The sequence below is a fragment of the Apodemus sylvaticus genome, chromosome 1 (assembly GCF_947179515.1).
Source record: "Apodemus sylvaticus chromosome 1, mApoSyl1.1, whole genome shotgun sequence".
Taxonomy (NCBI): Eukaryota; Metazoa; Chordata; class Mammalia; order Rodentia; family Muridae; genus Apodemus; species Apodemus sylvaticus.
The window spans coordinates 40,138,575-40,160,290 of record NC_067472.1 but is presented as its reverse complement, the minus strand read 5'-3'; the positions used below and the strand labels follow the sequence as shown (position 1 = coordinate 40,160,290).

Here is a 21,716-nt window from a genome sequence, read left to right as displayed (position 1 = left end):
TCTGGTTAAATCCATTGTTAAACATATTTATTGTGAATATTTGGCTCACATTATGCATTTAATCTCCTGATAAATATACAAATTTAATAAAGTATAGTTTTTAATTACAAGTTAGTCTGTTTTGAATTCAATTGAAGAAGTCTGGCAGTTCAGTGATGCTATACTACTATTTTCTTCTAAAGGTTTTAGACCACAGCTTTTATATTTATCTGATGTTACAAACACTGATTGTAATCTTATAATGTTTTGGCATCTTGTTAAAAAGATATAAGGTTAATCAAATATCCCATTATCACCATCTTTTCCCTGCTAGGTTCAATATTTATTGACATTTCTTATACCAAGGATGATTGAGAAGTGTTAATTTGTTTATAATTGCTTCTCTTTTTCTCTAAACCCAGCTAGCTCCCAAATAGTTGATAATGGAGTATTTTTTTAACAAGCTTTTAAGGGCACAACAATTGAGCAGTATTACTCTATTTTAATCCTCTCAAATAGTCTGTCCATCTTCCAGCCAAAATCCTGGACATATTTGCTTTTTATGGCTTTCTCTGCGAGAGCTGCTTTCTCATAGTGTTCGCTCTCTCCATTCCTCTCTCTCTCTCTTTCTCTCTTCCTCCTTCCCTCTCTCTTCCTCCTCTCTTTCTCCCCCTCTCTCTCCTCCCTCCCTCCTCTCTCCTTCCTTCCCTTCTTTTCCTTCAGTATCCTTCCCTCTCCCTCCCTTTTCAGGGACTAATTGTGGAGCAATGTGTTTTTAAACTGATATGGGGGCACAAAAATAATTATTTGAATACAAGGATACCCTTTACACAGTGCACAGTAATATTATACCTATATTAAAGTGCCTGATTTTCTACATTACCATATTCATTGGTTTTGATAAGTTTTATTTTTATTTTTTTAAATTTTTTTTATTATTCGATATATTTTTATTTACATTTCAAAATGATTTCCCCTTTTCTGCCCCCCCACTCCCCGAAAGTCACATAAGCCCCCTTCCCTCCCCCTGTTCTCCCATCCACCCCTTCCCACTTCCCTGTTCTGGTTTTGCCCTATACTGTTACATTGAATCTTTCCAGAACAAGGGGCCACTCCTCCGTTCTTCTTGTACCTCATTTGATGTGTGGATTATGTTTTGGGTATTCCAGTTTTCTAGGCTAATATCCACTTATTAGTGAGTGTATACCATGATTGATCTTTTGAGACTGGGTTACCTCATTTAGTACGATGTTCTCCAGCTCCATCCATTTGCCTAAGAATTTCATGAATTCATTGTTTCTAATGGCTGAATAGTACTCCATTGTGTAGATATACCACATTTTTTGCATCCATTCTTCTGTTGAGGGATACCTGGGTTTTTTCCAGCTTCTGGCTATTATAAATAGGGCTGCTATGAACATAGTGGAGCATGTATCCTTATTACATGCTGGGGAATACTCTCGGTATATGCCCAGGAGTAGTATAGCAGGATCTTCCAGAAGTGAGGTGCCCAGTTTTCTGAGGAACTGCCAGACTGATTTCCAGAGTGGTTGTAACAATTTGCAACCCCAGCAGCAGTGGAGGAGTGTTCCTCTTTCTCCACATCCTCTCCAACACCTGCTGTCTCCTGAATTTTTAATCTTAGCCGTTCTGACTGGTGTAAGGTGAAATCTCAGGGATGTTTTGATTTGCACTTCCCTAATGACTAATGAAGTTGAGCATTTTTTTAAGATGCTTCTCAGCCATCCAAAGTTCTTCCGGTGAAAAGTCTTTGTTTAGCTCTGTACCCCATTTTTTAATAGGGTTATTTGGTTTTCTGGGGTCTAACTTCTTGAGTTCTTTGTATATCTTGGATATTAGCCCTCTATCTGATGTAAGGTTGGTGAAGATCTTTTCCCAATTTGTTGGTTGCCGATTTGTCCTTTTGATGGTATCCTTTGCCTTACAGAAACTTTGTAATTTTATGAGGTCCCATTTGTCAATTCTTGATCTTAGAGCAAATGCTATTGGTGTTCTGTTCAGGAACTTTCCCCCTGTACCGATGTCCTCCAGGGTCTTCCCCAATTTCTTTTCTATTAGCTTCAGAGTGTCTGGCATTATGTGGAGGTCCTTGATCCATTTGGAGTTGAGCTTAGTACAAGGAGACAAGGATGGATCAATTCGCATTCTTCTGCATGCTGACCTCCAGTTGAACCAGCACCTTTTGTTGAAAAGGCTATCTTTCTTCCATTGGATGTTTTCAGCCCCTTTATCGAGGATCAAGTGGCCATAGGTGTGTGGGTTCATTTCTGGATCTTCAATCCTGTTCCATTGATCTACCTGCCTGTCACTGTACCAATACCATGCAGTTTTTAACACTATTGCTCTGTAGTATTGCTTGAGGTCAGGGATACTGATTTCCCCAGAAGTTCTTTTGTTGTTGAGAATAGTTTTAGCTACCTCCTCACTCTGTCTACCAAGCTATCATCTATCATTCTATCTACCATCTATTGTCTATCTGGTTAGCAAGGAACAATAGGTTCCAGTTTATTAAGTGCTGTACAGTAAATTGTGTTCTTTTATTTGACTTTGGGATTGTTTTGTATATGCTGGTTCCTTAGCTCATTCTAAAGATAAATGTTTTGAAAAGTCTTCAGAATATTGAGTGTGCTCATTGCTACAGGGAATTGTCTTAATTGAATGTTTTTCTTTAGTGGGTTGAGGCTGAATATGAATTTATACTAACCTTTTATCTTTATGAATTTTCTTATGAAATTATTTGAAAGAGAATATTCATTTTATGCCAATCTCATAAGATTCTTCTGTGCCTTTCTCCCTTTAATATTTATATTAGATATTCACATATGAGTACCTTTAAAATATTTTTCTCAAATGTTGACTTGGTTTATCTTGTTTATTTTGTTTATTTACTAAGGAAGTGATAAAAAGTAGAGTATTCTCATAGATTAAAGTAAAATTCTCTCATAGATCTTTTATCTTACCTTCCACTTAGTTTTGATAATTTTATGTATAGTTAAGATGTGAGCCTAAGAAATTAGCATTAGTACATCTTGGAGCTAAACACTATTTTACCCAGATATTCGTTAGCATCTGTTTTCTTTTCTGCAATCATACATTACATTTGATCACAGTGTCCCCTCTTCTCCAATCTTTGTAGATTCCCATCTTTCCTTGTCTTTCTTTATCTGCATAATTTGAAATATACTACTTGTTTGATATTTTCCAGTGACTAAATTAATGTTTAGAGTCATAAAAACCTAACATAGAAATAATGTGTTCCCCTCAGTATCATATAAGGGGACACGATAATGATGTTATATTATTTGAAATTATAATTTTCATCTTTTAGTTAAAGTCATGTCTGACAGGATTCTTTGAAGTTACTGTTGCTTGACTAAAAATAGGGACTGTGTGGTGGAAGATGCAGTAAGACCTATGTGACTGTTCTGTTTCTACTTTATCTGCCTGTAGTGTACCATCCATTCTGTGGCTCTTGCCTACAGCAATTACACTTGTAGTGTTGCTATACTCATTTATTATTTCCACATATCACCATAGACATCCTTCTCTAAAACAGAGCTGTTCCTTTCCTTCACTGAAAGGTCTGCTTGCTAAGGGTGTTCATTCCCTGTGCTGTTACTGATTTTGGTCATTGTCGATAGGAAAAAGACATTAATGTATATTCATACATGCCTCACCCCCATTCTTTATTCTTTATAAATGTGTGTTGTAGCTTGTGGGTTCTTTTTTTCTTCTACTGTTCTTTGTGTGCTTTTCTACCCTCTCAACTCTCTAACACTGATTAGGAGAGAAAAAAGGATAGAAGAGTAAGGGGATGACATTATTGTTAAACTACTTCCTGCTGATTAGGGGCGTCCAGTCTTGAGGGCAAGTTTGATTTTCACTGCCAAGATATCTAATTTCTTCTTGTTATTTTTTTCTTTGCTCATTACTACTTAACAAACTGCAACCAGCAGCAACCAACAAACAACCACAACCCAACAACAATAACAATAACAACCCCGCCTCTCAGAGCTCCAGCATTTATATATCCTCTGAACAGTCCCCAGAATTCCAAATGTCTGACGCTGCAGAGTCACGCCCACATAGAGCATGAGGCAAATCATGCTCAGCTGCAGTGGACAATCTGAAGTAGCCACATATCCCATATCTGAGATTAAAAAGAAAACATATTGCCATAGTATTTCTATGTTTTCAAAGAAACCAAAATTCTCACTATAGTATATATAATAGTCCATGCTGGTATGTCTGGTCCAAGGGAGACCCTCTAGGTTTATTCTAGTTTCTATCATGTCTCTATTGAGAATTTTTCTCAGTCAGTGATAAGCACGCTTCCTTTAACTACAATGTATTTACACATTACCTATCATACATATAGTTTCAGAAATACTAAACTAAATTCTTAAGAGGAACAAATTTATCAGCTGAGAGATTGTTGTGTGGAATTCTTTACCTCTGCAGTTTTACCATGTTTAGGTAATTGTCCTGTCCATTGTTTTAAATATATATTTTAGTATTTTGATTTCGCTTTATTCTAGCAGCCAGCCACCTCACCTTTGTTACGATAAGAACCAACAGTTTGTTGTATTTTTTTTAGTGATATTTAACTATATGAATCTACCACAGTTTGTCTGGCATTAAAATATTAATATGCCTACTTTTGTAAACATGCATTTTTCTTAGGGGAAACTTGGAGGTTGTTGCATTATATGATAGATTTATGGGAAACTGCCAAAGTACTTCCAAACTGGCCTTACCATCTTGTCTTCACAGAGCAGAGTTGCACTTTGCCCCACCTCCTTGCCAAGCCATTTTTAATGGCATAATTGTTCTTTTCTCCCACACTAATAGAGACAGAAGCTGAATATTTTTGACTGTTTTTACATGGTGTAATTTTTAATATACTGAGTACATTTTCTTTATAGAAGACAAGATTTGCAACTATTTGCTCTTAATCTATAGGTTCTCTTTTAATTTTTTTCAATTTCTTAATTTTGCCCTATAAAGCATCTTACAGGACCTTAGCCAAGTGATAAAGGATAATTTTCAGGAATATGGATTTTGTATCACATTTGGAAAGCAGTACCTGATACATGGATTATAGGATGATTCACCCATTTTTCCCCTCTATTATTTGGACAGATTCATTTTTAAATTCACTTTTCATGCACTTTGAGTTTATTCTAGTATATTGCATGAAGAATAGATCTATTATTATCATTTTCCAGATGGCTGAACAATTACTCAAACAGTACTTAAGAGTATATCTTGGCCCTAGCAGTTTGAGATGTCACCTTGATCATGTGCCACATTCCCAAAAGTTGTTGGCTCTATTTTGGGCCTCCTCATTCTGCCTCCTCTGTGTAGTCACACACCAGCACCCACACTGCTTTAGGTTAAAGGAGACATTGTATCATATTGTAATACTACAGAGAGCTATCTTTTCCCTAGAGTTCTTTTGGCTGCTTATAAAGTGATTTATATATAATTAGTTTATCACTTGAATGTAGTTATCTGTTCATCTATCTTTGGAAAAAAAGGTTTTTATGGTTATCACAATAAGCTAACCTTTAATTTTGAGAAATCTGAGATTTCAATATTTAATACTTTAAAAACAATTACAAAAATATTTAACTCATAATACTCCTCATATATATCTTTTAAAGTTTTCTAAATTAAAAATCATTTCATTTCATGAGCATTTTGTAAACTAATTTTATATATTAATTTCTGAGTATGTTTATTGTCATTTGAATCAAGTTTTCTCTTAAATACTATCCTTATAAATTATTTATTATCTAAAGAATATTTATCGTCCTGTATAGGTTTTGCTAATTGACTAATACAATTTTATTTTCATAGCATTAATTCTTCAGGCATTTTTTGGTATATATTAATGTAATTTGCAAACATACTTTTATTTATTTTTATATCTAATTACATTGGTTCACATCTGCAGTTCAATATTAGTATAAGAATTTAAAGTATATTAGCTTAACTGCCTTCTTGGTTTAGGAATGATTTTTTTTCTAAGAATGAATGAAGGTGTGTATGTGTGCATGTGTGCATGCGTGTGTGTGTGTGTGTGTGTGTGTGTGTGTGTATCTGTCTGTCTATTGGCCTGTATCTATCTACTCCTATAAAGGGTTATTAGAAGAGGGTGTTGTATCTTGTGAAAGCCTTTTCACACCTAATTGTTTCATTTCACAGACTACATTATATCAGTTCTAGATTCTTGTTACTTAGCAATAGTTTTCTCCTCTCCTGAAGACACCATTATTCATATATCAATTTTGTTTGAATATCATTCAGGCTTTCATTTATCAAGAACATAGATGTTTCACAAATTAAATGAGAGATTTGCCCAGTCCCTCTGACTTCTAATGATGTTGCCGAAAATTTCCATCATCCTTTTTACTGTCTCTGTATATTTATGCCTCTCTCTTTTTCACTCACTTATAATCTTAATATGACAATATGCAGTTATGAATCATGCATTTGACAGCAATTTTATGCATATTTTTGGACTTTGCATGACCCTTCTTTGAAGACTTTTCTCCTAGACTGACAATGTTTCAGTGACCATAGATTTGAACCTAAGTTTTAACAGTTTCATGAGTTCAAGCTCTTCGTCAGAAGGAATGGATGGCATCTTTAAAGAAATAGCCATAGACCTGTGGGGCCTTCAGTAGATGATCATTCCACCTCCTGGTTCATTGTTGTTGACAAAGCCTCCAAACAGGGGCTGAGAACTGTCCTTAGAACATTTATAGTTATTGCAGGAATTTTAGTGTTGCTCAAATGACTCTGCCATTACTTGAATCCAGAGGGCAAGAACCCAGGTGGAATTAATTCCAAAGCTAGCAATGTTGGAGAGTGTTGGTGATTGAATAATTTGATTGTTTTGGGTGAAACGGTTGGGAGTTGCTGACCTGACTACAGTCTCTCATACTCCTGTGGTGACTACTCTGACTTGGGTGAGCATGTAAGCGGAACATATGCTATATACACAGCTAGAGGCAAATGTACACCATCTCTTTTCATTGCTAAAGGGATGGAGGACACTTGATATTGAAACCCCAAACTAGCTTCTAAATGCTGCATTCTACTTGATAGGAAACCTTACGTTTAACAGGAATGTAAGATAGTTCTTACATCCATAAATTTAATTTGAACATTTGAAATATATATGGTAAATCTGTAAGAGAGTACTTGTTTTATAAAGGGTGATTTGCTTGAGCTCCAGATGATACGGTTCATTGGTCACAGAGACAAGGCAGACTTTTTGAGGATTTATTTCTTATATTATTTCAGATAGAAATGGCAACATTAGTTTTGGCAGTTGTCTTCAGCAGTGTTCCCTATCAGAGTGCAGAGATACCGTCATCTGTAGCTTCATCGAGTTATAAAATGTTCAGTGTGAGTCACATAATAGGAAGATCACAAAGGCGCAATCTATTTTGAGAGTACTCAGTATATGAGAATTTAACTACTAGTTGTTAACTTCAAAGATGACTACACAACTTGAGAGGCATTGTGCCCTTAATGCTGGCTCTGTATAATTGGTCTTCAGATATATCGAAATAAAATGGAACCTAAAATAATTTGATTTTCCAAATTTTCTATCCAGGGGATCAAGGGAGGATCTGTATTTGTGATATGTGTAATAATTAGTCTTTTCTAAATAGACAATCTTGTCCCAGAGAAGAGATGACTTGATGGCCTCACTGAGTAAGAGCCGTGCTTCAAGCCTGCAAATGTATGGATGCATTCTTATTAGGCTTGGTTATAGTTATGCATGGGCTTTCGGTAATTCATGATCATCTTAGTAAACCCCAAGTTGGTTTCATTCTGCATGCCAGTTAAAATTTCAGCAGCAAATGCATTCTTAAATGTGGGCCTAAATTCAATCAGAGGTTATCACCAGTAACTGATACTTTATTGAGTGATGTTTTTAAGAAACTCGTGATTAGCATATAAAAACTAAATCAGGAATTGAGATAAACAGTTGGAAGGAAAAAGATGATGAAACTGATGTGGTAGCCGGGTGTCAGGCTTGAAGCTGATTCTTGTAGAAATATAGAAGAAATAATATTTAAGAGAATTGAAGAAATAAAGTTTAAAAAATCTCTAATCAGATTTGGTAACCAAGAGGGAATACCAAAGGATGAGGCAATTTGGGGGAGAAAAAGAATGGTTGTCGAATAAGAAATAGCATAGCAAAGAGAAAATACAATTTGAGATAAAGGATTAGGGTTTAGGGATGTAGTGGAGCATAGAAATGACTATTTGGGATTCACTCTCATGGAGGTGATAAATGGACTGTTCAGTTTATAAGGCCGGGCTCGCCATCATCTGCAATAGAGCAGACCATGCTGAGGTAATTCTGTGGCACAAATTTATAGAAACATTTTGTCTCAAAATGTTTCAATGTGACATATTCCAGAGTGCCTTTCTGTCTTAGAAGTGGGCCTTTTTCCCTAAGCAGTTTGCACCTCATGTATATTAACCATAGTGTAGCCTTTGAAATTTCAAAAAGCAAAAGAATTCCTTGGGTTTTTCTGTACCGTGTGCTTATTTTCATTCTGTAGAAACACACACACACATAAAAGAAGTGAAGCAGGTTTACTGTGAGAGCTTAATTGATTCACAGTCTTCAGTGATTTGCCCAAATAGCTACAGTGTTTTTTAATCAATTGTTATATTTAGAACACAAACTTCTTATCTCTCAATATTCCAATTTTTTTGGATTGATGAATTGTAAACCAGATGAATAATTGCTCTAAGATTTTTAAGAAGAGTAGTTTCCACATTCCATATAACGGAACTTTGACCATTACTCCTGGTGTTTCCCTTGTTAGTTTAGCAGTGTGAGTCTGGAAATTAACCCCCAGGCTCTCATAGGTAAGGGGTCATACCACCCATGAGTAGCTTGCTGGAAAGTTCCATTTCTCAGATGTAAGCTAAAGTCTGCCTATAGCAATTTCATGCTACTTGCAAACCATATTTCCATGCATTGGATAGAAGTGAGGCAGTTACTGGGGTGGTTCCAAATTCTTGCCTTCCTTACCCTGTGGAAGAAGCTGTGAAGGAAGAAGACCCCATAGGAAGATCAGCAGTCTCAACTAAGCTGGACCCCTGAGATCTCTCAGACACTGAGCCACCAACCAGGCAGCATACGTGAGCTGGTCCAAGGCTCCTGACAAATATATAGTAAAAAACTGCCTGGTCTGGCCTCAGTGGGAGATATGCCTAACTCTAGAGAAACTTGAGGCCCCAGGGAATGGGGAGGCCTGGTAGGGGTGGGGAGGACATCCTATAGTCTTCAAGATGCCTATCTTTTTGTTCCTGATTCTCTGAGAAGAAGAAATCAGAAATTTATTCTGTGTTCTTTCTACTATAAAAGACCAAGAATCTAATTCCTTGCTATTAGGAAAGTATTGGAAGGCATAAATTCTCACATTCAGAGATACCACAGTCATCAGCAGCATAATAACCAGTAGAGAGGCTGCATCCAATAAAATACTCATTATCTTTTATTTCATGTAAATAAGCAGCTCAAGAATTTGAATTTTAAGATTGCCACTTCTGAGCGCATCTATACAATGATCACACAAATGTTTTCCTCTCACTACAGCAGGTCTCCAAAAAACAAGACTCCTTTTGTTAACCTAATTGCATTTCTTTGTTTCTTAAAAGTGATTGAACTGTGCAACCGTGTAACAGCTCCAGTTAGTTTTCAGTGAGTTCAGACTCCAAGGCAATGAGTGTATGGTCTGACAGACATGAGCTACCTACACAAAGGCAGCAGGCCCAGGCTTGCGGAGGATGGTTTTGGGTGCTGTGTTGGGAACATGATCCAGCTGGTACCAGACTGAGGTTTCTAGTGTGTTGTCTTTTTCCATTGTCTTGCTAAATTTGGCACTCTTCTCCTCTCTCATATTTTTCTAATTTGTCAAATTAAATCCCACAGTTTCTTCGAAGCAGAAGATGTTACTTCCAATGGATTTTCTGTATTTTATTTCTATGGAGGTTTATACAGACTAGTGTTTGAGTTGTTGGGTGCACTTTACCCACCAGGTCAATGAGAATGATCCCTTAATAGAACCACAAAACACATTTTCATCCTGTAATAAGGAACAGTACCCCCAAATTTTGGAAATATGTACATAACTCCTTTTAGAAGACACTATAAAAATCAAGGATTTGAGAGTTGATTCAGGGAATTAAGGTATGCATTGGCTCATCTTCATTACTGCAATTGTCTTATTTACCCTTGACAATAGCTTCACCCCATCTTTTCAACCATCTTCTCTTTACCCAATTTATCTAACTTGTAAGGTGTATAAGTTAGTGGTCCTTAAGTGACCCCTTCGATACTGTTTCTGTATCCCAAAGGCTTGCCTCAGCTCTATGACACTGAGATACTCCATACTCAATTCTTCTTGATGGACTAAAGTATCAAGGATTCATTGGATAATTAAAACCATCTTAGTCTGGTATATGCGGAACACTTGCTATTACATTAGATAGGCTACAAATTACAGACAATTACATTGTTTAATCACTTCTCTCTAGGTACTAATTTCAGATGCAAAATAAACACAAAATGAGACTGATCCATTGAGAAGGTTGGTAATTAAATAGAACCACATTGGTGACACAGGGTTGTTGGCATTCTGTATATTTGTGTACTTTAAAGCTGACCAATTCTGTTCACTCTCCCTTCATGGGTGCCACTGTACAACTGGATATATTCCACAGCCTCCAGGTAATTGACATGAAGCTTCTCCCAAGGCTCATATTTGAATATTCAGTACCTTGCTACTAGAGATGTTAGGGGAATTTTTGCAAGTTTAGGCCTATCTGGAAGAAGTGGGTCTCTGAGGTGCAGGCATTTATGTTTAATGTCTGGTTCCAGCTCCCCCTTGATCTATTTGCTTCTTATCTTGATGATAATGAGTTAACTTGATCTTCCTGTTGCCATAGTGACAAACCACTCCTGCATCCCTCCCTTTTCTGCTATGATGGATTGTACCTTTGCAAACTGTAAACCAAAATAAACTGTCCTTCTCCTAAGCTGGTTCTTATCGAGTATTTGTTCTGAATGATGAAAAAAAATCAATGCACATGCAGAATGAGAATCTTAATACTCTGTTTTTCTCAAACATACATACAATGCACATAAAGCTTATAGATAAGTTTATTAGGCAGTATAAAATATTAGCAAACATTGACAAAATAACATGACTTAGTAAGTCATAATAAAAGTAAGAAAAATGAGGTCTTTTTTTAAAGTACTGAATTAACCATAGGTAACTGAAACTGCAGATGATGGTGACTATTATAGGATCAGGTTTTTTGTTGCTCGGCCACATTCATTTCTTCATTGTGACAGTTCTGGTATCACTTTTTGTCTTAGTCAGGGTTTCCATTGCTGTGATGAGACACCATTACCAGGGCAATTCTTATAAAGGAAAACATTTAATTGGGGCTGGCTTATAGGTTCAGAGGTTCAGCCTATTATCAAGGTGGGAACATGGCAGCATCTAGGCAGGCATGGCACTGGAGGAGCTGAGAGTTCTACATCTTGTTCTGAAAGCAAAACAGGAGAAGACTGTATTTAGGCAGCTAGGAGGAGGGTCTCAAAGCCCATGCCCCACAGTGACACACTTCCTCCAAGACCACACCTACTCCAACAAACCTCCTAATAGTGCTACTCCCTGGGCCAAGCATATTCAAATCACCACACCTCTCTTCCACAAAAAGAGAACAAGGTCAAAAATGAAGTTCCCTGACTATATAATTGTGTTATATAAATAACACAATTGAGTCTTCAGTCACTCTTGCTTATTTATTTCACTGATATTGTGGTTATCAGTATGTGTATAGAAGGCCTTGGCTCTTGGTCACGGGTATATAATTCATTTCTTTCTGCAATGAGATTGAAGATATCAGTTAAAAAAGTTAGACCCAAATGCAACACAAGAGGCAATAAAAAGAACAAATCAGTTGAATGATCATTTGTGTTTCAAAACCAACATGGTACATGTCATTATAAATATATTTTTCTTATGAATTATAATGCTTTTAATTCATTGTTTTAATAAGATAGGGTATATAATTGTGCCAAAAAAACTACCAAATGATTTGTGAGAAGCCCAGCATGAGGGACAGAACTTAGAATAGAACTCAGAATTCCAGGACCACCCCTGTCCCCTGTTCATCAAGTTTTTTTGTTTGTTTGTTTGTTTTATTTCTTCGGAATTAAGAGATACTTTTAAAGGAGAGGGAGAGGGATACTTTTGTGTGCTGTCTGAATATATTTCTTAATAATAATTTTAATTTAATACTTTTTAAATCTGTGACAATGCTTTTCAAGGGAGTATTGAACAATAATTTATTGTGAATTGCTTGTACATGAATCCTTGGCTTATATTTATTTTTTAATTTTCATGCTACTTTAAATGTCTTTAATTAGTCCATTATAGTCTGCTCCAATAATAGCTGTGGAAGAACTCAAGTGTGTTTGCGTGGCACGTTATGGTACTCACTTAGTAACATGACAGGCGGCCTGCAGATCTTAGATCTCAGTTAATTAGTTCAAACATTTGTCTCCTTGGGCCGGAGTTTCAGAAAGCATGCTTCGTTCACATGCTAGCCTCTAACTAATTTAATCTTCATCAGCTGTCCTGGAGAGAAGGAGGAAGGTGAGGAGAGGGTGAAGAAGATGCCCAGAGGACCGTAGGGGGATGCATGATGATTAAAGGAAGACAGGGGATAATCAACCTGGGTGAGCCAAGTTTCCTGGGTTTCAGCAAATGTTAAAGAGGAACCAGAGACTCTCCAGAGGCTTGGAGATCCTCTCCTTGTTCCCTCTGAAAGCCTCTCTACTCTCTCTTTAACCAATGCTATGTGTCATCCTTCTGTATCTTTCTAACAACCAGGGTCACTCTAGCTGCCAGATGAATCCAGCCCATCATAGCTGTGCAGTGGCCATCTCAGCTTTAGCATACGCCAGTTCCACTGGGTGACTTTATTTAAAGTGCCGTTCATGGCTAACACTCACGATGCCGTCCCCGCTTCCTCCCTTTTGGAAATAGGCAAGGTGTAATAATTAATACATCACAGCAGATTTTAAAACATTGATAGAGGCTCTCAGGAAGATGTTAGGAGGCAGAGATTGCTTCTGAAGCAAAGCTGCCTTCTGAAAGTCACAGGAGACTGAGGGATACAAAGGTCTGAGGGCACCCAAGAATAGCATGAGTTTTATTCTTGATGTTCAGAGTTTAAAACTGTAATGTTTACTTAAACTTTCCAAAGGGCCAGCATTTTCTCTGTTCTTTTGGGGTTAAGAATGAAGATGATTTGTACTGTATTGCTCCACTGTTCACAGTGATAATTCTGTGGTTTGTATTTATTCAGTGTCTTTGACCTTAAAGGCACTCATGTGGCATATTGAACATATAATAAACCCATTGCAGATTCCTGGAAAAACACTACCTCCTTTCTGAATAGAGTTACCTGGGAATTATAGGGCACAGATGATCAGGGATAATGTATCGTAGACATTTCCACGAATACCAGCACAAAGGCATTGGCTAAATGTTCAGTGTTCTTTACTTCTGTGATGCTTTCTTAGTTGTCTTAGTATCTGAACAAGGCCTTACTTTGATAAAAAATCTTTACTATCTTTTTAATAGAAACAAAGACAGTAAGCCTTGGATCCTAAGAAGGTAGATTCTCTGGCTCAAAGAGAATGGAGACATAACATACCTCCAAATACAAGCCTTCCAATTTTTATAAGGTATAGCCTGTTTATTAGTCTGGATCTGAAACTTGGAAGCATTTTCTAGAAGAAGTTAGGCCATGCAAACAGCACACATGATAGGTCACTGCACGTATCTTCATCTAGAAACACTGTCTTAATTTCATCTATGCGTATTTAACAGGAAGGAGTAAAGTGTTACTAACCTTGAGTCTCATCTGGGTCAGAGGAAGGTTTGAGATGGATCCTTTACATTACCAAGGCATTGAAATTATGATGGCAAGAATTCTTTTGGACCCAAGGAAACTTCAGCTGGCTCCTACTCCCCTTATGTCTTAGTCAGGGTTTCCATTGCTGTGAAGAGACACCATGGCCATAGCAACTCTCATAAAGGACACCATTTAATTGGGACCAGCTTACTGTTCCAGAGGTTTAGTCTAGTATTGTCATGGCGGGAATCCTCCAGACATGGTACTGGAAAAAGGAGTTGATAGTGCTACATCTGTATACAAAGATAGCAGGCAGAGAACTAGCTTGAGCTTCTGAGACTTCAATCTCTCCGCTCCCCACCCCTGACCCCCAGAGACACAATTCCTCCAGCAAAACTCCAACAAGGCCACATCTCCCTATAGGGCCATTCCTACTCAAACCACCACACCTTGATCTTCTCTACCATTTAAGGAGTTTCTAGGCTTCTTTTAAGAGTTTCAGGGACAGTAACTGTTTATCAGTGAAAGAAAATACTGAATTATCAAAACAGCAATAAACTATGTAGTACAAAGAACACCTGCTATGCAGTGCTGGCCACTTGAAGGCAATCAGACCCCTCATATGTAAAATGGAAGCATTATATGCAACGGTCTGTAATATTTTGCTCAGGGTCTCATGTCTTGATTTCTTCTGAACAATTCTCAATGCATTGTTATGGTTCTTAGGACTAACATAGGATTTGAGTCATAATATTGTAATAATTTGTTAGTTTATCACTACATAAGATTTTCACTACAGTCACCAACCACTTGACCAACAAGAGGATGATATTAGACTCAGTTCCTATGTTTAAAGTCTTCCAGTGTAGGAAGTCAAGTTGCTTTGTTCCTCATTGGGGCAAATAATACTGGAGAGAATAAGCATGTCAGGTTCATTGCATGACTTTGGTGTCCCTGGAATCCACTCTTGAGATGGAATTTCAGCTATAGTGAAACATCTTCTGAGTGACTGTTCTAGATTATGGACACATACACACAGCCATATAAAATTTCCATGTGAGGTCTATTAATGCTTAGTGATATAGTTTTTATAGGAGGCATATAATAGAAAAACCATTATCATTGTAAATAGAATTTAACAGATTGTGTAGAAAATATATCATCTGTCTCTGTCCCCCTCTCTTTGCCTCTGTCTTTCTCTCTCTCTGTCTCTCTCTGTCTCTCTTTCTGTCTCTCTCTGTCTGTCTCTGTTTCTGTCACTCTCTGCCCCTCCCCGTGTGTGTGTGTGTGTGTGTGTGTGTGAGAGAGAGAGAGAGAGAGAGAGAGAGTGTGTGTGTGTGTGTGTGAATGCACATGTGGAAAGAGAAATATATGGTCACTGTATTTGAGAAGAAAACAGAAACGATTTATAGACTCATTTATTGCTCTGATTATTTTTCATTGCCTTAGAGAGTCTCATTATCTACAAATTTATATATGAAAGGCAGTTTTTCTATACATCCTAGCCTCCCTTGTCTCTGAGTAAAAGTGGATTTATAATTCAAAATCTGTGTCCCTAGAGAATTGACACTTGGGCTTCAAATGTCCCCACCTGTGAAAGAGGCTGATGCTATCTTCACAAGATACATGTGAGGATTTCATTAAACAATGTGCGAGAAACCATTACACACTATATCCTTTGTCAGAGATGGCATACAATAGCAAGCTGCAGGTGCCAACAGACATGTTAGCATCTTTCTTGCTTAAAGCATTTGTTCAATACATAGAATTTAGCTTCTGTTCAATTGTCCCTGTTTCACAGTTACGTGGCCATCTGTTTTAATATTTTCTGCTAGAGAAGATCTACAAATTGGGTTTGGTTTCAAACAGTATTGAAGATTTGCAGCTACTTTTTCAAGAGCCTCTCATATTTTAAAGCTATTTTCATTTACATATTTTTCAAAAGATTTTTTTCCAAAATAATGATAACAATAATGCATATTCAGGCATAACAACTAATGTATCTGTAGATTAAGGCCTAATGCAGGTGGACACATTCTGTCTCCAAAGTATCAAAATGAGTACACTCCGTAAGAAAGAGAAAACCCACAATTTCCACCTGGTTGTGGGCAGTGAACTCCAAAGAACCTCTGTACTGCGGTGTTGTAGATAAGGCAGCTTTTGAGATCAAGAAGCAAAGTTCAGTAAGACCTAGGGCTCTACTGGAACAAGGCAGATTCTTCTCTCCCTTAAACTTTTGCTGCCTCCCTTTCTCCTGTAACTCCTCTCCCCTTCTCTCTGACACTTTCTTCTTTCTCTCTCCTCCCTCTCATTTCCTGCCTTCCTTCCTTCCATTCTTTATCCGTGTCATTTAATCCTCTTGGTTTCCTTCACATTATCTTCTCTCTGACTTTGATATGTCAGCTTTGTTTCATATCCTTACCCAATGTCTATTGATTGGTCATATTGGCTATGATTTAGCAACAACTTTTCTCAGTCTCTCAGACTCTGAAGCAGTCTTTTTATTTCTAACACCTATAACCACCTGACTATAATCTTGTGGTTTTTGGTTTGCATTCTCAAGCCAGTCACATGTATTCTATTGGTGGGTGGGGTGGCATCAGCTGTCCATTCCTGACCCACTGGTAGTGTTGTTGGGAAAGAGGCTTGTAATAACAGTACCTCTATAGTATAACTCCTACTCAATGGCAAAAGTGCCTAGTATTCAGATAAAATTCCTCATCTGCAAAAAAGAAAGCAGATGACAATTCCTTCACTGGGCAATGGAGGGAACACATAAAATAACATACATGAGATCATAGGATAAAGTGTGGCAAGAAAGTGAAACAGGAAGGGGACTTCTGATTGTGAGAGATTAGATACATTTAGCAACTGGGACTTTTGAGCGTAGAGCTGCTTATAAAAATCCAATCACAAAAAGGTGAAAGACTCTAACTGAAATTATGTTGTGGGCCAGAAGGTTTGATGAGCTGAAACCACCAGATTTAAATTTTTAGAAAACAAAACCAGGCCAGAGGAATGTGAGCCGCACTGGAGAAAAGATGGAGCTGTTTTATCTTCCCCAGTGTTGAACCATTTAATATATCAGCAGATCTTGACATTTACAATGTATCACCATTTTTATTACAAAGGGCAAAATGACTTAGAAATATTGCACAGAGGTGAAAGTGGCTGATCTTTCGTGAGCAAACACTCTAGAGCTGATCTCTTACCTTTGACTCATTGTCACCTGAGCAACTGTCTGATCCAACCAGAGCAATAAAATGTGTTATCCGCATTAAAAAAAATAGAAGTCAGTGTTCACCTTGCAAATGTGGTCTGGGGGAGCATTGCTTAAACGTACAGTATATCACATCAAAAACAGTCCTTGTCACACAATGTTCTTTTTTGTGAAGTTCTGGACTAAAGTTTTATCCAGTATGGCTTATTTTCAATGGTCTCTATTGACACCGGAAGATATAAATTGGAAAAGTCCCAGTGACTCATTCTTGCTCCTGTAATGTTGTTCATGAGACAGGATTTGACATTTACGTCTCTACCTCCCCACTTACACAGCACATCCTGGCACAGTCTAACTTAGCTGTTACCTGAGGCAATATGACGGTTGATGCCATTTTTGGTATAAAACATCAGGTTGTAAGCTGTCTATGGAAATTCTTAATGAGTTTTAACTTAAGATTATTTTCTGATGTCTTCTAAGAACACTTTGAATACCTCTACTTTATGTTATCATCAGCTGTTGGATGGGTCATTTGAGAGATCTATCACTGAATTATCTTCTAACTCTTCAAGCTAACATCCAAGTGGCATAGCCATGAATTCTTTCTGGATTTGCAAGAAGTTTTTGCTCAAATGAATAGTTGATTTTTAATAATTAAGATCTGCAGAGATTTGAGAGCCTAATAAACATGGGATGGAATATCAAATCTTCTTAAATAGAGTCAAATGCCTCTATCCTCCTCATTACGAAAATATGAGATATTTGTTATATTAACCATCCCTAGAGAGACTCATGTGACAAAAGTCACGGAGGCTCACAAAATCAAAAACATAAATCAAGGGCTACTGTTATGCCACATCACAGACAGCTTCTTAACTCGGTTTGGGTCAGGAGATGAATTGTTGAGGAGAGGGAAATTTGGGAAAGGACTTTATGTGGGTGTTAGATTGAATGTATCCTTTGGCATGTCCTTTTTAAGAGGCACTAGAATCTTCCAAAAGAGTTTTCAAGTAAGTGAGTAACTGCATATTCAGAGATATTAAGATGTATATTGTAACTATGCTCATGTATGTGAATGAGGTTGGATTCTCTTTTGTGAGAGATGGGGGGGGGGGGTAAAGGGATGGGTGAATGAAAGAAAGAGACAGAAAGATGGACTGGCTTTAGCATTTGCACCCTGGATGAAGTAGCTAATGCTACTGAGAGAGAGGGTGGGCATAGAGTCCACAAAGCAGGAGGAACAGCGAAAGGACAAGAATAGCCGCTGGGCTTTTCTTTTTCTTGTCTTCTCTCAAAGCAGGAATTATACTCGCTTACTTCCACACTAAATGTTGCTGGTCAGGCCCCTTCTAGGAGACCTTTTCTATACACAGTGTTTCATAAGAATTAATTCACAAGCATCTCCATAGCCAGACTGTCTTGCTATTACTCCTCAGTAACAACAGAGAAACAGAATTAGAAAGACAGAACCAATAAAATATGAACAGATGTGTAGGAAGTGATTGTTCCTCAAAAGAAAACTCATGTGTGTTTCCTTTTAATTAGAAATTGTTACTATGTTGCAGCACCAGAAGTTTAGAACTTGCTTTCCTCTATCTTTGATACTTAAGAAGAATACATGTACTAACCAGAACTGTGACCCAAATAGTCACTGATTCAAAATCTATTCCACTCCTCCTATCTGAACCTTGATCAGAAACTGTTTTCAGCTAGTTCTTAGCATGAGTCAATTACACTGGCCCGGTCCTTACAATAACAAGGTGCAAAGATCTAACTTCATCTCATATTAGAATTTTGTAATTGCTACTTGTCAGGCATTTTAAACTTGATGGTTAGGGAGTTTCTGTCTTTCACTCTCAAACTATCCTTCCCTATGATATGGTAATAGTCCTGCTCTCCTTGTGTCTGAGATCTGCCTGCCTGTGGCCAAAGCAGTGGGATTGCTGGGACTGAGGTGAGTGGTTTTAAAAATAATAATATTGATTTAATGTGCTCTTGTGAGGCAGGACTAGAGTTAGAGAAGATGGAAAACTGTGACTTATGGGTGTATCCATGAAGACATCTACAAAACGTTAGCGTTAGAATGAGGGGAAGAAAAATGCCTAAAAGTGGTGAGCAGGTATCATCCAGTCTATTCAGGGTCTGATCAGGACAAAACAGCCAAATCAGCATGAAGCCATTCTTCTTGAGTTGGGATCCATTTTCTCCTGACATTGGGTGTAGATACCTCTAGTCATTGTGTCTTTCACTTTGATTTAGACCTTGACTCGGCTGACCATGGAGACTTAGGGTTTACACTGAAAGAATAGAACTGGCTTCCTAAATGGCATATCAGGGGAATTTTCTGTCCCCATTTTAGCCACACCTGCATGCAAAGTCATTTTCTACGTGTCTACTTGTGTCCTGTTGATTCTGCATCTCAGGGGATCCTGGAAGGATAAAACCAGAGACTATCTGGGCATAGAGTTCTTAGGAATTAAGGATGTTCATTTTCCTACATGGATCCTTGGATAGATTTTTTTTTTAAATTTAGCCTTTCAAACACTTAAGAAATAACACAACAATTAAATATAGCAAAATAGATGAATTTCCAAATGATGGTTTTAAGTGAAAGAAGAATAAAAAAAGAGCATAGTCTGTGACTGTCGTTATATAAGATTTTAGAAAATGTACATTTATCTGTAGGACAGCCTTCTTATTGTTGCTTTGAGCTGGGAGTTGGGAGCAGGCTTAGAAGGGGCTTTACTAAGAGAGGGCAACAAGAAACTTTACGGGGCAAAGGATATGCTCATTATCTAGATTGTAGTACTGGTTTGAGTATCAAAACTAATTAAGTTGAAAATTTAATATAAAATCTTATTTTAATTGTAGTTCAACAGAATTTTTAAAAGAATCATGACTTAAAAAGAAGAAAAACCTTCAAATCCCTTCCAACTTTGAGTGTCTATTTTAGAGGTGAGGGACCAAAGGCAAAGAATCCCTAGAGGCTCTTTATGAAGCAAGCCATCAGAGCCACCAGGTTAGCAGGAACCTATGACCAGCATCCCGGCTTTGTCAAAGAGGCCCCCGCTCACACTCACCCAGAACCTGACCAGGGTTCCCGGTAATGCTGACACACTCACTTACTGAAGACGAACTGTGAACTGGTTGTTGAGAGAGCAACTGAACATGCGAAGTATTTGTCCCTTGATTGTCCTCTATGAGGAAGGACATAAAGGAACTTTGGGTAGTGTATAATTGTGGAAATTCTGTCCTAACATGGAGCAGCAAAATTTTAGTTTTAGAGAAAATACAATTTTAATTGTTAAAAATAGTGGTATATTCCCAGAACATAATTATATATGAAGCAAAATCTCTATTACAGTGTCTCATATTAAACAGTTTTTGATTTTTGGCTGCCTTTCTTCTTTTTCTTTTCTTTCCCTTTTTCTTTCTTTCTTTTGTTCTTTTGTTCTTTCTTTTTTCAAGACAGGGTTTTGTTATATAGTACAGGCTAGCCTGGACTCATTATGTAGCCCATACCAGCCTTAAACTCAAAGGTCCAGCCAAAGTCTTAATTATCCCAGTGGTGAGGAAAGATTGTCTCTTCTCATACCAACCAAACACAGACCCAGCCATGACCCTCTTTCAGAGGCCTGGGATATAGCTGTATTCTTCCCAGCCTGCACGGCAATGGTTGCCTTTTTATTGACTTGGGTTTTAGTAGTTCCTCATCTGAAATACTACAAACTATGAGTTAACAGACACTCCCTACAATGCTTCATTTACTTTTATTTTTTATTATTATTTGTGTGTGTGGGTGCATTCATATGTATGTGAGCACAACTGTGCCATGATATGGAGGTCTCCGTGAATGTTGTTACAGGGCAGCTTTGTGTATTACCTTCACACGGGTTCTGGGAGAGAGAACTCAGATCACAGAGCTAGTGCTTTTACTTGCTAGGCTGTCTGACCGCCTCTCGTCTCCCACTTCTCTTTAAAGTTGAAGCCCAATTTTATACCTGCACTTTTTCTAGAATATATTTAAATCGTAATTTGTGGTCTGTATTTGAAGCATTTAGCCAACAATGGGCCAAAATATAAAAGAGAACCCAATTAATACTGCTTTTGACAAATTCTGAGTACCATAATACAAATGGAAAATGCCATTTTAGTAGGACAAAGAATGAACATATGGCTTAAAATATAAATAGAAAAAAAAGGGACAGGATTTTTATTGCTCCCTGTTTGGAGCAATTTATTATGACTTTATTGAAAATACAAACATTGCTTTTATATATCAGTTTGTTTGTTTCTTTGTTTGATTGTTTTTACTTAACAAATAATCGTTGCTCTTCTACACACACAATTTCTTTCCATTAACAATAATCTCCCTCAGCCCAAGACTTACCTCTACAGCCAACTCTAGAGATCTAACCTCTGCTCAGTTTGGGAAGAAAGTGCCGATGTTTGGCAGAGTTGCTGTGAGAAGAAGAGACAATCTTTCCTCACCATGAGGCTAATCAAGATTTTGGGTAGA

General features: G+C 37.5%; 1 protein-coding gene across 1 annotated transcript in view; it reads left to right on the top strand.

Annotated features, from left to right (window-relative positions):
• The window catches only part of Trpm3 (transient receptor potential cation channel subfamily M member 3), an 863,316-nt gene that overhangs the window by 100,789 nt on the left and 740,811 nt on the right, over window positions 1-21,716 (top strand).